Raw genomic sequence first — 14,893 nt, forward strand, 5'->3', positions numbered from 1 at the left:
AGAAAGCAGAGCTCAGTTTCAAGGAAAGTAGACTGGGAGGAGGAGGACGCAGGACGCAGCCAGCCCAGGCCGGCCGGATGCCTTAGAGGCTCCTAGACGCCCTCTCAATTCCGTTTGGTGGGTTTGGTAAGGCTGATTGTGGCCAGGAACTCACATGCAGGGACAGCTGATTGGACCCACTGGCATCGACTAACCTTTGAAGCAAACACAGTAGGCTCCAGGAAACTAAAATCTGCCCCGGGGAAGGATTCAACTCCTCGGCACCTAACTCTGCACTCTCAGAGCACAGGGGCTCAAATTCACACATTTATGCAGACACACACACACACACACATACACACACACATACGTGCGAGCGCGCGCGCGCTCACTCACGCAGGCACGCAGACACACACGTGCTGACACTAACGCACACCCATTCAGACACGCACACGTTTCTCTTTCTCCCCCCTTCTTCCAGCGCACCATTTAGGGGAGGGGGCAGACCTCTGCGTTCTGTTTAGAAGCAGGCACCCCGTGTCTGCTTGTCCCAACGAACTGTTATTTTTCGTCGCAGTGAGCTTCCTTGGTCCGCGTGTTTACCTCTTTTCAAAGTTAAGTCCAGTCACGAAATCAAACTTAAAGCATTGGAACAATCAATGAAGACTTTTGCAATCCATGGCGCCTTGCGCTTCCTGGAACTAAAATAAATGCAAGAAATCGAAACTTAATTACTTGAAAGAAATCCAGAAATCCCTCTGCATAATTTATCCAGTCATTTTTAGTAGCTTTTGTGTTCGGTGCAGTGTATGTTAACTATCCACTTTTGGCTAAGATCTGGCTCCTGGAAGACTTTCCCTGAGGTTCACTGCCCTCCACCTCATGCCAGGAATTCTGCCCTGCGAGGGGCTCCCACCTCCTGCCACTCCTCAGAGCTGATTTAGTAACCTTTTGTTTGTTTGTTTGTTTGTTTTGTTTTTTTCAAACACCACCAACTGTAAGGGTACCAGAATTCCCTGGGCTATGTATACTTCAAATTTGTTTTAAATTTCACCCATTCTCTCTTCTTTGTCTTTTGGCTCACTAGGGCTATTATTTGAATTTGTGTGAGTTGTTTCATTCTCCATCTGAAACCAGGCCTCTTAGTAAATCCAAACCAGAACTATTTCTCTGAGGGAATAGTGCGCCTCAAAAAGTATCATTTTGCTGGTGATGGAAAAATTGATTAAAAGGTGATTTTTTTTTTCTATTCTCCAGGGAAGTTCTTTTTTTTTTTTTTTTCCTTTTTCCTTGAGTGTCATTATATTCCTAATGACTAAGTACTAAGTATTTGTTCTGACTGAACTACTCTTCAAGGTACTTAGCTGGACCACAAACCCTGGATACTTGTTTCTTCCTCTGACATCTGTCCCTTCCAAACTCACTCATTTTCTCCTCTCCTTTAGCTCCTAACTGACAGAGAATCTTCATATCTGTAAAGCACTAAAAGACTTCTCATCTGGAGGCACTAAATAAAGTAGATGCTCCTGTATTGGGTTTAAAGATGCTGGCTAAGATCAAATGACTTTTGCATCTATCAAGTCTCTGGCACTGCCTACCATGGGGAATTTAAAATTTGCTGGCAATCAATGCTATGGCCAGTGAATTTGTAAAACTGAACAGTACCTGAATTTATCAGCATGGTGAGGGTGACTCCTGAAAGGCAAGCTGTTTCACAGACACCTCATAGAAATCTGAAGTAATGTTATGAAAGAATGAAAAATACATTGGGGAACAGCTTGGAAACTGAAGTACATTTTGATTTAACTTACATTAACAGAAATGTAATGTAAAAGTGAAAGGATCTAACAAAACCATTAATAATTAAAAAATAATTACAGATAGTCTATCCTTACTATTCATAACCACTCAACACTTTAGACAAAGAAAACGGAATACTCTTAATGGGAATGAGATGTGAGCAGACTGCTAATGAGAAGTTAACCAAGAACCGTGCATTTGTCAAAGGAGACAAGTTTCCTTGTTTCTACCACCTGCATATTTTTATTCTCTCAAAGTTAGCTTGGACCTTCATCTTCCATCAGCACATATACTGAGTGTCAGAGTTTATACAACCAAAATCTCTTGAGCAACAACAATGCAGACCTTATCAAGTTCTGAGGATCAGGGGCACCAGATGGCATGTCTATTAACCATTCTTACTGACAAATATTTATAGGAGCCTCTAAGAGATACATGTCTCTGTAACAGATTTTGGTTGGACAATCCTATCCCACAGGATTTCACAAAACAATGACCCTCTAAAGGGAGCAGTTTGTTCCATTTCCCTGTTTGTGGATCACTTTAAAAAAAAGATTAATCAGCATTTAAGGATTCATTGTCAATCTTTTTCTTTCATACCTTACCACAAGAGTTGTGCCCCTATGTTTTAAAAAATGTGAATGCATTTTTCTGTTACCTAAGCAGAGTTTATTTCCAGTGTATATTTTTCAATGTACAAAGACTTTAGAGCAGTATTCTACATATAACTATGCAATAAACTCTTAATCATGCACTAGACATTTAAAAAGGTGTGGAAAGAGGGTATAGTGACTCTATTCCAATGTTCACTGCATGTTCTCCTTTATTTTGTTTGAGAGACATATGAGACTGCCCCTAGAGTGCTCTGTTGACGTTTGTTCGAGGCACTGGGAGGAAATCAAAGCAGCCTGGTGGAAAGCAAACTTCACTGCCTCTTTTCAGAGATAAAGGAAAATCTTACAAAAGGAGAGATTTGCAGACATACAAGTAGAATTCAATGGAGTCATGGCTGAGCTTCTGCTGGGAAGCCACCAGGAAGTGGAGACCTACAGCCCATGTCAAATTGTATGCATCTGTAGGATCTGAAGCCCCTTTCCTTCCTCTCCCATCCCCAGATGAATTAGAAACAAAACAGCATGCCTTTTGTAGGAAACAGAAAAACCTAAGGAGAAATGCTAATAGGTTGACTGCAAAGATTATAAATACTTCTTAGCTATATAAATATGAATTGGGTGCATAAAACATGTCAAAATCCTTGTAGGCATCCACTCTCAATTTTTTTTTAACTGCAGCAGAAGGACCTTACAACGACAACAAATTCACCTTTAAGCATTTATCCTTTCTTGAAATTTTATACACAGCCTACGATTTGCCTGTAAATCTCATGCATATATAGAAGTATGTGAATCAAACATAAAATTACACATTTGTACCCAAATATGTGTTGTTTCCCTTTTCTTTCTCTCCTTTATATGCATATACAGATCACCAAATTATAGTTCAACTAACAAGTGCTCTGGTAGATACCATAGCTTTGTGCCTTGACTACTTTGTTCTGATATGCATGAGACATCAATTTGTCCTAGCATCAAAATAAGCACGCTGTACTCAAAAGTATTAATAACTTTCCTCAAAACAGAAATACTACAGTTCGTGGTGTTGTGTGCCCATTGCATCTTTTCTTTGGCTCTCAAGGCCAAAGTAGGCATTATCAACATTATGCTCATTTGGTGTACTCCTATCCTCATACTTCATTGATTTCTCCTGGCCTCTTTTGACCACTTACCTAGTCCAGACCGTCTGGTTAGTCATTTCTATAGTGACCAGATGAGACATCCTGATTTCTTTGCTCCCTTACCTTTTCCATATCAAACTAGTCATTTTCTTTACTTTTGCCTATATACTGCTGATTTCAGTGGAAAGAGTAAGGAGAATAGTTTCTCTTTAAATTGTAATTTACCATATGTTTGTGTTATTCATCTGTCACAGATATGGTAGCTTGCCACTCAACATCCCCTCCAGCCTCTTTCCAGTGTGCTTTCCTGCCATGCAGGGTCCATGAAGCTAAAAGCTACATTTCTCACACCCTTACAGCTCAGGTACTAATGTAACCAACAGGCCGAAGTGTGGGTAATTTATTCTCAAGTGGGCAGTACTTCTTTAAAGCCAACAGTTGTGTACCTCTAAGATGGTGTATTTTGTAAGTCTTTAGTTTCACCAGTTCCTTCCTTTTCCCTGATTATGGTAGAGTTCACAGCTTTCCTGGCAAGCTAGTTCTGCACCATGGTTCTGGGAATCATTCCCAGAAGTTCAGCCTAGAGTCTGCCACTTCAGCCTTTCCAAAGATTTGTAAGCATCCACCTGTATTAAATCTCTCTCTTCTTAAAATAGCTAAAGTCATTTCTGTTATTTGCAGCTAAACCCTGACAGATACTCCAGCCTTAACGTTATTTTTCTCTACCTCTCAGTTTCCCTTTTACTCGCCTTTAATTGGCTCTTCATCTCATTCTTTACAGAATATACTGCAAATATTCTCCATTTCTGCCATGGTGACTTTGAGCATAACCTCACCTCATAGTTTACCAGGAAAATGGTTTACTATTACATGTTCTACCACTTAACTGCTCTACCATCACCTAATCATTTTTTCTGTGTTTCCACCCCCAACATCTTCTTCTTTGATTCTCCCCTAAGTGTTAACTTAACCTCCTCCTCCAGGTTAATTCTTTCATATGTCATGAGTTTTTACTCTCTCACTTCCTTCGGAACTACGGTCTATCAATTTACTCTTTTTCTTGAATCTTCAAGTTCTCCTCCCTAGTCTTTCTCTTCTTACTCTACTAATATATTTGAGATGTATTAGCCATAAAATTTAAATTAAGAAAAACTTTCTTAATTTTTTTCCCTTTGATGTCTCTCTTTCTTCACCATCAGAATTGGAAATGGCAGTTACATTTACTACTTTCATTTGCTTACCACCCAGTTGTTTCTTAACTTCTGGCAAGGTTATTTCAATCCTTGACTCTCTACTGATGGTGTTCCCTCTTACCATTCCAATGACCTTTTAGTTTACAAATTCTGTGGTACTTTTTCCAAAAGCATGGGCTTCACACTTGGAAATCTGTGCTGACTCTGCTGGTTATTGACTTTGATGCTCATTTTGCCCATCTGAAAAATGTGGATAATAATAGCAAATTCTTCCCCCAGGTTATTGAGTAGATTAAATGGCATATTGCATGTAAAAGGCTTAGCATATTTCCTTGGATGTAATAAGCACTTAATAAATGTTAGCTAATAATAGAACAATATCAAACAATCTGCAGAATGTGAGCACTGGTAATCCTCTCATTCTTGAAATGGATTGCCATGGATTTAAACATATAATCTGTAAAGGCAGGATGTGCCAGCCTTAGCAGAGTCATTCTTTAAACCAGGATTTGTTCTTTCTTGGTGTTCTTCTCTCACCCTTCCGAGTCCATCAAACAAGACCAGCCACCCAATAGCCCATCTCCCCAATATTATATGTTAAAATGTGGGCTTATGTAATATTTGTTACTTAAGTCAAAGATCCATCCAGGGAAGAGGGGGGTTAAATGGTGTTGGTTGGTGCTTTATCATGCTCAGAGAGTCTGACATTTTTGTGACCAGGCTTCATCTACCAGTTTAATATCATTTCTAACTTATTGCCTCAAAAAAAATTCTGAGAGAAAAACATATTCAATATCAAAACCTGAGCATATTTGGTATGGTTCCTTTTCTCAAGTCAAGAGTACTCTACGTATCTACTCTCTGAGACATTTGATTTTTTTTCCTCATTTTCCTTGGCTACTCTCCCATTTCCCAAAAGGCAGTGCTTGCCTAAGGATCTATCAGCTCTGTTTTCACTTCTCCCTTACTAATTCCGTCAATTTAATAGCTTCTACTCTCACCAAAATGCCTCTCCAAACCCTATTACTTTGACCTCTTCTGATAGTCAGTTTCACATTCCAGTCAGTTTCACATTCCAACAGTTTATTAGATTTTTCCATCTGGACATCTGCTGTACCTTCAAACTCGGTCCCTACAGACCCATACCAGTTTCACTTATGGAAGCTATTACTTTACATTTGTATACGTTTTTCCCTTATCAGATCTCCTAAATGAGACTGTGAAATCCCTGAAGAGAGAGTCTGTGTTTTACTCCTCTTTGTGGCCTCAACATGCTTATCATTGCATTCTGTATAAAGTAGGTGCCTGATATGTATTTGTTGACTAACTTAATGAATGATTGTTATGACAGAAAATGATTTGAATATTGTGCAGTGAAATCTCACTAATGCTTTTTGTCTTTCGAATCTTTTTTGGTATGTGGCCCAGCTTAACAGATAGATGACAAACTAAGAGAAAATATTTGTATTGACTAAAAAGCACAGTAAAAATCCTGGATTATACAAGGCAACCTTGAAAAATAACATAAAAAGGAACAACGTAAAACAAAATCTGATAGAAAAGTGGACAAAGGATATAAGTAGGCAATTTACAGATTAGCAAAAAATAGTTGGAATGCCAGCTATGATGAAGAGATGCCAAATCTCACTAAGTAACCAGTGAAGTACCATTTTATAGCTATCATCTTTATAAAACTGGAAAGTTAGACAATACCAAAAATTATTAAGGATATGAGCTAGAAACCATAACATAGGACTGATATACATAATTATTGTTATAACCATTTTGAAATGCAAACTGGCAGTTCTTAGTAAAAATGATCATGCAAATATCCTGAGGCCTACCAATTCCACTGCTGGATTATACTCCAAAAAATTTTTTCTATAGATCCCAAAGGTGACATGTTTCTATCAGTGTTGTTTATAATGGCAGAGGTGTGGACACAGCAGATAGAGGCAATGAATCTTATGGCAATATGAAAAGGCCTTAAAATGTTGAATGAAAAACTGAATGAGGTCTATAATAGAATGTCATTAATATACATATACAGAAAAAACATTTGCATATCTTTCAAGGAGACATATCAGAAACACACTCGGTTTATTAGGATAATATCTTAGTCTGTTTGTGCTGCTATAATAAAATACCTAAGACTGGGAAGTTTTTAAAAAACAAAAATTCATTTCTCGCAGTTCTGGAGGCTGGGAGTTCAAGATCAAAATGGAGGCTGCTAGGGGCCCAGTCTCTGCTTCCAAGATGGCGCCTTGTTGTTGCATCCTTTAAAGGGGAGAAAGCTTATGTCCTCACATAGTGGAAGAATAGAATAAGAGAACCGACCCTCTCCACCCTTTCTATAAGGGCTCTATTTCCATCCATGAGGGCAGAGCCCTCATGACTTAATCACCTCTTAAAGGATCCTCCTCTTAATACTATTACATTGGCAATTAACTTTCAATGTATGAATTTTAAAGGGGCTACCATCATTCAAACCACAGCAAGTAAGTACCATTGGCTGGTAGAAATGTAACTTGAAAGTAAATTCATTAAAAACTATTAAGGGCCCTACGAGAGTTCATTTTCTCCATTGAATTCTACTTCTAGGAATCTCTTTTAAGAAAACAATTAAAAATACAAACGAAGGAGAAATGCTGTGCTGTTTATAATAGTGAAAATTAGAGAAAGTCTAAATGTCCAAAAATAGATAAATAGCTTAATAAACTGTAGAACAACCATACTATTAAATAGCATTCAGTCACTACAATCACGTTTTCAGAGAAAATTTAATGACACAGGAAAGCGCTTTAAAGTAAAGCTCACATAATACAAAATAATGATTTTTTTTTGTTCAAAATAAGTATATAAATGCATGGAAAACAGTGAAAACTACATTTTTCATTTTACGTGTTGCATTGTAAGAGATTTTAATTTTCCAAATTGTCTACAATGAACTTTCATTCTTCCTATTACCAGAATTATATGCACGTCTAGATTAAATATAGTTACAGATATAACTTTCACAGGTTGTATACTTTTCATATAAGATTCATTGTCTCTCTTATTTAAAGTGCTATAACTAAATGATCCATGAGCTGAACCATCAGTTGAACTCATTCACTATCACTAGCTGCAGTGAGTATTTATAGATTGGAAATGCTATGTAATTGACATGAGAGGTATTTTTTCATCTCAGTTTTATAGTGCATCTCTGAAATGTGGAAAAGCTCACAGTCTTATATAAAGGAGCCAGTCTTGAGTATTACACACTGGGAATCCAACAAAATGACCCTCTGTATATGGGCTAAGTCATTTCAACTGTAATCCACATTGCCCCTCTTTGCTTAGCATGGGACCAACATACTTTCCAGGTCGCTAAAAGACAGGACAAGAAAGGATATATTATCAGACTCTTTATTACCACACTTTTCAATACTCTATTACAGAAAAGAATGGAAATTTGGTTAGTTTAAGGGAAAAAGACATGTTATTAAGAAAGAGTTAAAAAAGCAAATCTAGTCTCATCTCTAGGAAAGATCCACTGTACTCTATATCTTGAATTCCTTGGATAATATGTACTTGGAGAATTTAACAAACTGGTGGTGGTGGTTGTTGTTAATTGAAAAAGTAAAACACCATGAGGATTGCATTTATGCCCAAGACAGTAAAGTAATTTCAATATCTGACCACCTCATTAGTTGCAAACCCAATGCAAAGTTAGAAAAAATAAAAGAAAACCCCATAGTGGCATGATAAAGAAAGACTGATGGCTTCATTTCATACGTACCAATGACAAGGAGAAGGCATAGACAGGAACTCTTTACTTTTTAAAATGAAACACTCAAGACTTTATGCCCATTTGTGTCCACAGGGCCATTTCTGGTTCTTTGATTAGAGACTTGGATTCAATTACACACATATCATATCACATCTCATGACAAAGCTTCAAGTGTGAACTGGTGTCATTATGTAGACTTAAACTCATTCATCACCTAATGAATACACCAACAGTGAATCTTGCACATAAGGTTGGTTGGTTTTAATCTAAGGCAGGAGTAATTTTATCCATATTATTCTCTTTAACATCTCTTAATATTAGTTACTTTAAAAATTACTAATCAGTTACCAATTTGAGTTCAAATATTTATTCAATTGAAACATCACAGAGGGACCTGAACAACCAGAAAATTCCTTTCCTTCCTGATGCTCCTTAGACCAAATGGTCACAGAGAATCTATCGTGAAAGGAAAATGCAGGGCTAGGCTGGGCATGGTGGCTTATGCCTGTAATCCCAACATTTAGGGAGGCCCAGTCGGGTGGATTGTGTGAGGTCAGGAGTTTGAGACCAGGCTGGCCAACATGGTGAAACTCCGTCTCTACTAAAAATACAAAAATTAGCCAGGCATGGTGTCAGGCACCTGTAATCCCAGCTACTCAGGAGGCTGAGGCAGGAGAATCACTTAAACCCAGGAGCTGGAGGTTGCAATGAGCCAAGATCACACCATCGCACTCCAGTCTGGGCGACAGAGTGAGACTTTCTATCACAAAATTTATTTGTAACTGAATTTGATGAATTAACACAAATGATTTTCTTAGATTATCAACCTAATTTTTGAAATTCTTTATTCTATACAATTTCCCCTCCAATTTGCTTTATATAGATTCTGGGGAAAAAAATGATTCAATATTAAACCAGGTATGTTAAGTCCAGATAAGTCTAAAATCAGATTCAGCCATACTTCAAGTTTCATTTAATTACCATGCAATTGGCATGCAGGTGAACTGGCTTTTGTTCATTTCAATTGTTTAACTGTTTATTGAGTGCCAACTGTGTACTAAGCAATATGTTAGACTATCCTGAGGGAGAATAAATATGTAATCATGACATCGTGAAGATAGTTTGCTGTTTATGGGGTCAGGGAGGCCTGCTTCTAAAGAATTACCTGTGGATGCCTAGGGAGTCCACAAGAAGAAAGAGTTGTTATCACACTCCTTGGCTGAATGCTTGCTAATTTCCAGAATTCTCAGCCCCCAAGTGAAAGACATGGTAAGGGAATTTTTGGAAGAAGTTTCTGGAGGTGTATGAGGACATAAACATGAAGACCAAGAACTGTTTTTTATCTGGTGACTTAAGAAGGTGGGAAGCCTGCTGGATGGGCCCACAGGAGCAGTTTTTGAGAGAATATGAATGATATTTCCAAATTGAATATCTTATAATTCTACAAAATACCCTGTTGAGTAGTCCATCGCTCCTACTGCAGCAACTAAAACTAAAAAAACTACAAAAATAGAATTTTTGAAGACATTGGAGAACTGTGGAAACAAAGAATTTTGGAAGGAAAGAAGTAAAATTTTAGATAAAAAGGAGCCCTTCCTAGTTGAACTAAGATCAAAGACTTCCTTTTTCCCGGGGCACCTGAAGATTCAGGGAAGGGGCAGAGGCAGAGTGGCTCTACTAGGATAGACAGACAAAAAGAACTACCATGGCTGCCTCTGCTGGTGTGACAGATAGAAACATACAAGAGCACTAAAGTTATGGCTTGCTTTCCACATGACATATTTTCTGCAGGCTGAGGCAGCTGAGGAGGCACAGCAGCTGAATCAGAAAGGCAGAACGAAATATCCTGCTCTCTTGTACAATTTAGGAGTCAAAGTCCTGCTAATTTTTGATTCAGGTGGGGTGGCAGGCCAAACAGCTAAGTGCAAAACCTCTGAAAGAATTCTGAGCGCTAAGGACAGAGAACCCTGCTAGGATCTCAGTCAGAACCCTGGCTCCAGAAGCACCTTGTGATATCAGGGCCACTAGCAAATATTTTGGGCAGGGCTTTGTCTATATAAACAATACTGAGATGTATTATAAGATTCATGGGCCAATATGAAGTAGAGTGATTTATTGACGAAGATTTAGAATGATGGATAGAGAAGAGATATGTACCTACTTGCATATTGTCCAAGTGGTGCATGTGAATATGCTTTCTTCATAGTATGCAGGCACCATCTCCTCCTGTTCATATCCAGGAACCATGTCTTGAGGTTCTTTATTGTTAAATATGCTATTCCTGGCTGATTGTGTATCTCCTACCATAAAGAAAAAGTAGCTTTTGAACTGGTTTGTGTTAATACAATGTAGGGTTTCTTGCCCCTGTGTTGCTCTAGTACCATTTATTTCATGCTGGTTACATCACTACTCATTATGCTGTGGCACCCACCCTGCTGCCCATGAATACTGGCTCCCATTGATGCTTTCCAGTGTGGTTATTGTGTTTTGTGGATCATGACGTCAAATGCAAGTTTTACCCATAATGCAAAGGAAAATGTGAATTATAATGTTTTCTGGTAATATTAAATTTACTTTTCAGAATTTTATAGAATAAAGATAAAACAAATCTTTTCTGACCATGTTTTCTCTTGAACTTTTTTAGGTCATGATCAACGCCTTTCTAGATTGTGATCTTTTTCAATGTTGATTGTACCCCCGCCTTCCACATACCACCAACAGCAGGAAAGAGAGGTGAGACCCATATAAGCAGAAGAAAGAATGGTCCCATTCACTCAAGTATATCTATCCCTCATTCAACATGGCATAAAAATGATTCAAGAGAATATGACATCACCACATCTATCTGGGAACAGAGGCAAGATAAGACATTTATCAGAAAAGCCCAATGGCATTGTGGAGCTGTGATATTAAAAACTCCCAGAGGAAAAAGGCATGGCCATCCAAGATACCCGACGTGTGATTCAGAGTCTGCAGAGAGGGTGGAGTAAACATCTTTGGTGCCAGATATGGAGAGAAAACTGTAAAAGATAACTGCAGCCCATCCCCTGCCATTGGATGCTACAGACCAGAGGTGATATTGTGGTCAGAAGAAAGAAGGGAAACAGCCAATACTTAGGCCCAAACACTCAGCTCAGGCCCAAAGGTTGGCAGTGGACCACTTGTAGTTCACAGCCCTGAACTCACTCTGTGTCCAATGTGAATGAGAGTAACCCAACATCAGAGTGTCAGCAGCCTTCTGGTGGCCCAATCTTACATTATTCTGTGAAAGAAATATGACCCTGGCCAGCAGCAATGACCTGATGATCAGGCTGTCCTCCTGAAATAAGAGTCTAGCCACGGTAACCTAGAGTGATGTTTTAGGTTCAAATCCTGAAGCTCTTTGGTGTATCTGGTTGAATCCACATGTAAAGAAGAGGATCTGAAAATAAGCTGAAAAGAGAATTAGGTCTTAGTGTAGACATGGGATGCACTGCCCAGATAGACCTGCTGGCCCAGTCATATTACGGCAAGAGGAATTGGAAAATGTATGGAAATGCTTCTGATAACTAGAACCTATATAACACTAGAACTCAGCAAGCCCTATCTGAATTGTACTGCTGGTCCTGGCCAACCCAATGCATTGGATAAGAATTTAGAAAATTTCAAGGAAGGTACTGCAAAGTGCAGGATTCCTGAATTGTAGGACCTGGTGCAGTGCCATTCGCTCTGGTTTAAGAGCAGTGCTGCCTAAATGGCCCATGTCTGAGTGATGGAAAGCTTTGTTTTTTTTTATAAAAATATTTATTTCTTAAAAATTTTAAATTTCTTAACACACACCATCTTGAAGATAGAGTTTTTTGAACAATGTATGGCATATACAAAAAAAATTTGTCATGCTAGAAAATGGAACTAAATGACCAAAAAAACAAAAACAAAAATAGATGATAGAATGAACCCCATGTATAATCCAAATATTTAAATGATCAGATATGGACTCTTTAAATAACTGTGATTAATATGCTTAAGAAACTAGATGACAGTTGTAATTCATTAAAAAGTGGACATTCTAGAAATGAATAAAATAACTGAAATTAAAAATTCAATAAAAGTGTTTAACATCAAATGAGACACATAGAACAGAGGAGCATTGGCCTAAAATATGGATCTGGAATGAATCATGGAGAGAGAAAAGGACAATATATGCAAGAAGAACCATGGCTTTAAAAAGCTCTAGAAATTTCCAGCAGGAGAAATACAAAGAAAAAAAGATGTGCATCATAGAAAGCCTGCTAATAGCCAAGAGAAAGAGAAAGTCGTACTATCATTAGCAGAAAAACATACGTGAACTTCAAAGAGGCAACAGGAAGACTCACAGCAGACTTTCAAGAAAAATATGGAATGAATTTTTTAAAGTTCTGAAAGACAATAGCTCCCCATTTATAACCCAACAGCCGAGAAAATGTGCTTTGAAATGAAGACGGAATAAACACTTTTTAGACAAACACTGCAAGATTTTTTTCACCAACAGACCTATACCTAAATAAATTCTAAGTGAGTTCTTCAGAAAGAAGAAAAGTGATCTAAGAGACAGGCATTGAGATTTATGAAGCAAAGACTATTATAAAGGATTAATATGTGGTAAATATAAATATATACATAATAAAATAAATGACAGCTACTGATGCTCTTTGACTTACAATGGAGTTATATCCTGATAAACCCGCCATAAAACGAAAAACATCATTACTTTTAATGGCAAAAGCTGCAATTACTTTTGCACCATCCTAGTATTTGTACAGTTGATTTAAACCCAAACATACCATTAATTACACTAAATATGAATGGACTAAACATTCCAATTAAACAAGCATCCTCTAGGAAAGGGGTTGGCAAACTGTGTAATTGGTCAGATAGTGTTTTAAGCTTTGCAGGCTACATGTATCTCTGCTGCCTATTCTTCTTTATCTTGTAAAATCTTTTAAACATACAAACACAGTTCTTAGCTCGTATACCATACAAATCAGGTAAGGTAGATTTCGCTTGATGGCAACAGTTTGCCAATCTATGCTCTAAGCAATAATGACAGTGGTAATTACAATGGTAATATTTATTTAGGACCCACTATAGACTGGGCACACTTATAAAAACATTATATCTATAAATTCATTTAAGCCTTATACCAATAATGTGGAATAGGTACTGATATAATCTCCATTTTAGTGAAGAAGAACCTGAGGCATAGAGAAGTTAAGTAAGTAACTTGATCAAGTCTTACAGTAAGTGGCAGAACCAGGCAGCCTGGCTCCAGAGCTCAGCTTCTTACTGAGTTGATTAGTAACGTTTTTGGCTAACATGTAGTCCACTTGAAAACAGTAGCAATATGTACAGTTAGTGAACCTTGCATCTGAAGGCTAGAGATCAGGACCAGTTGGAAACTTCAAATATCCTCAACAAGGTCCAGCTTCCAGCAAGAATCATTGTCTCTATTCGTTGATTTTGCAATAATCAGGGCTATTGATTTATGCCATATCTAACTGTAGCTTGAAATTAGTTTTTCTTTATTAAGTCTAAATTTTTCCAGTCCTCATGAAGGGCCATTTCTAAGAAATCTGTTGTCTCAGTATGATGCTGATCTGAGTTCATTTTTAAGACAATCCAGCAACTGCCAATACAACTTCTGCAATCTTACAGGTAGGCATTGATCGATTGCAACACATCAAGTCTATAAGTGTCTTGTGGCAATTAGTCCAGATCAACCTTAAAACAATTTGTAAGTTTGTAAAGGTGCAGTCTACATTTCTACTGCAAAAATGCAGTAACATTTTTGTGTGTTTTTAAAAAATCCAAGTATATAATTAACTTGTTGTTTCTTATTCAAAGTATGGGGTTAATGTCCTTATTAATGTGTATTATTTAGATATTTATCAAAGATCACTGTATAAGTGATTGTTTTTAAAAGCTTTTTAATATTGTATATATTTCAAAGATTTTATAGAGGAAAAATAGATACAGTTGGGAGGCATAGCTCACAAATAACTGTAGGTGTAAATATTAGTGTTACCTTTTCTTTTCCAAAAAAAGCAGATGAAAAAAATTTTAATTACTCAATAGTGATAGCATAATATAGCAAATTTTTATTTGATGTTCAAGTGTTGAAATTAAGCATTTTATGTACCATCATTTGGACACTCAAATATATTTTCTTAGGTTTATAATTTAGGCATTAAAAATACATCCTAGTAAAAGTTTCACCATACAAAGTCTAGGATAGGGTCCTCACAGGGCTAATTTTACCAATCAAATTAAGATATATTAAACAATACTTTCATGTTCTTATTTATTTCTGCCTAAAAGTTATTTTAGTTTTTAAATGGGCACTAGTGCTATGTTTTAAAGTATTATTTTGAATAGAAATAATTCTGGAAAAAGTAC

The sequence above is a fragment of the Colobus angolensis genome, unplaced genomic scaffold, assembly GCF_000951035.1.
Source record: "Colobus angolensis palliatus isolate OR3802 unplaced genomic scaffold, Cang.pa_1.0 Scaffold111, whole genome shotgun sequence".
Classification (NCBI taxonomy): domain Eukaryota; kingdom Metazoa; phylum Chordata; class Mammalia; order Primates; family Cercopithecidae; genus Colobus; species Colobus angolensis.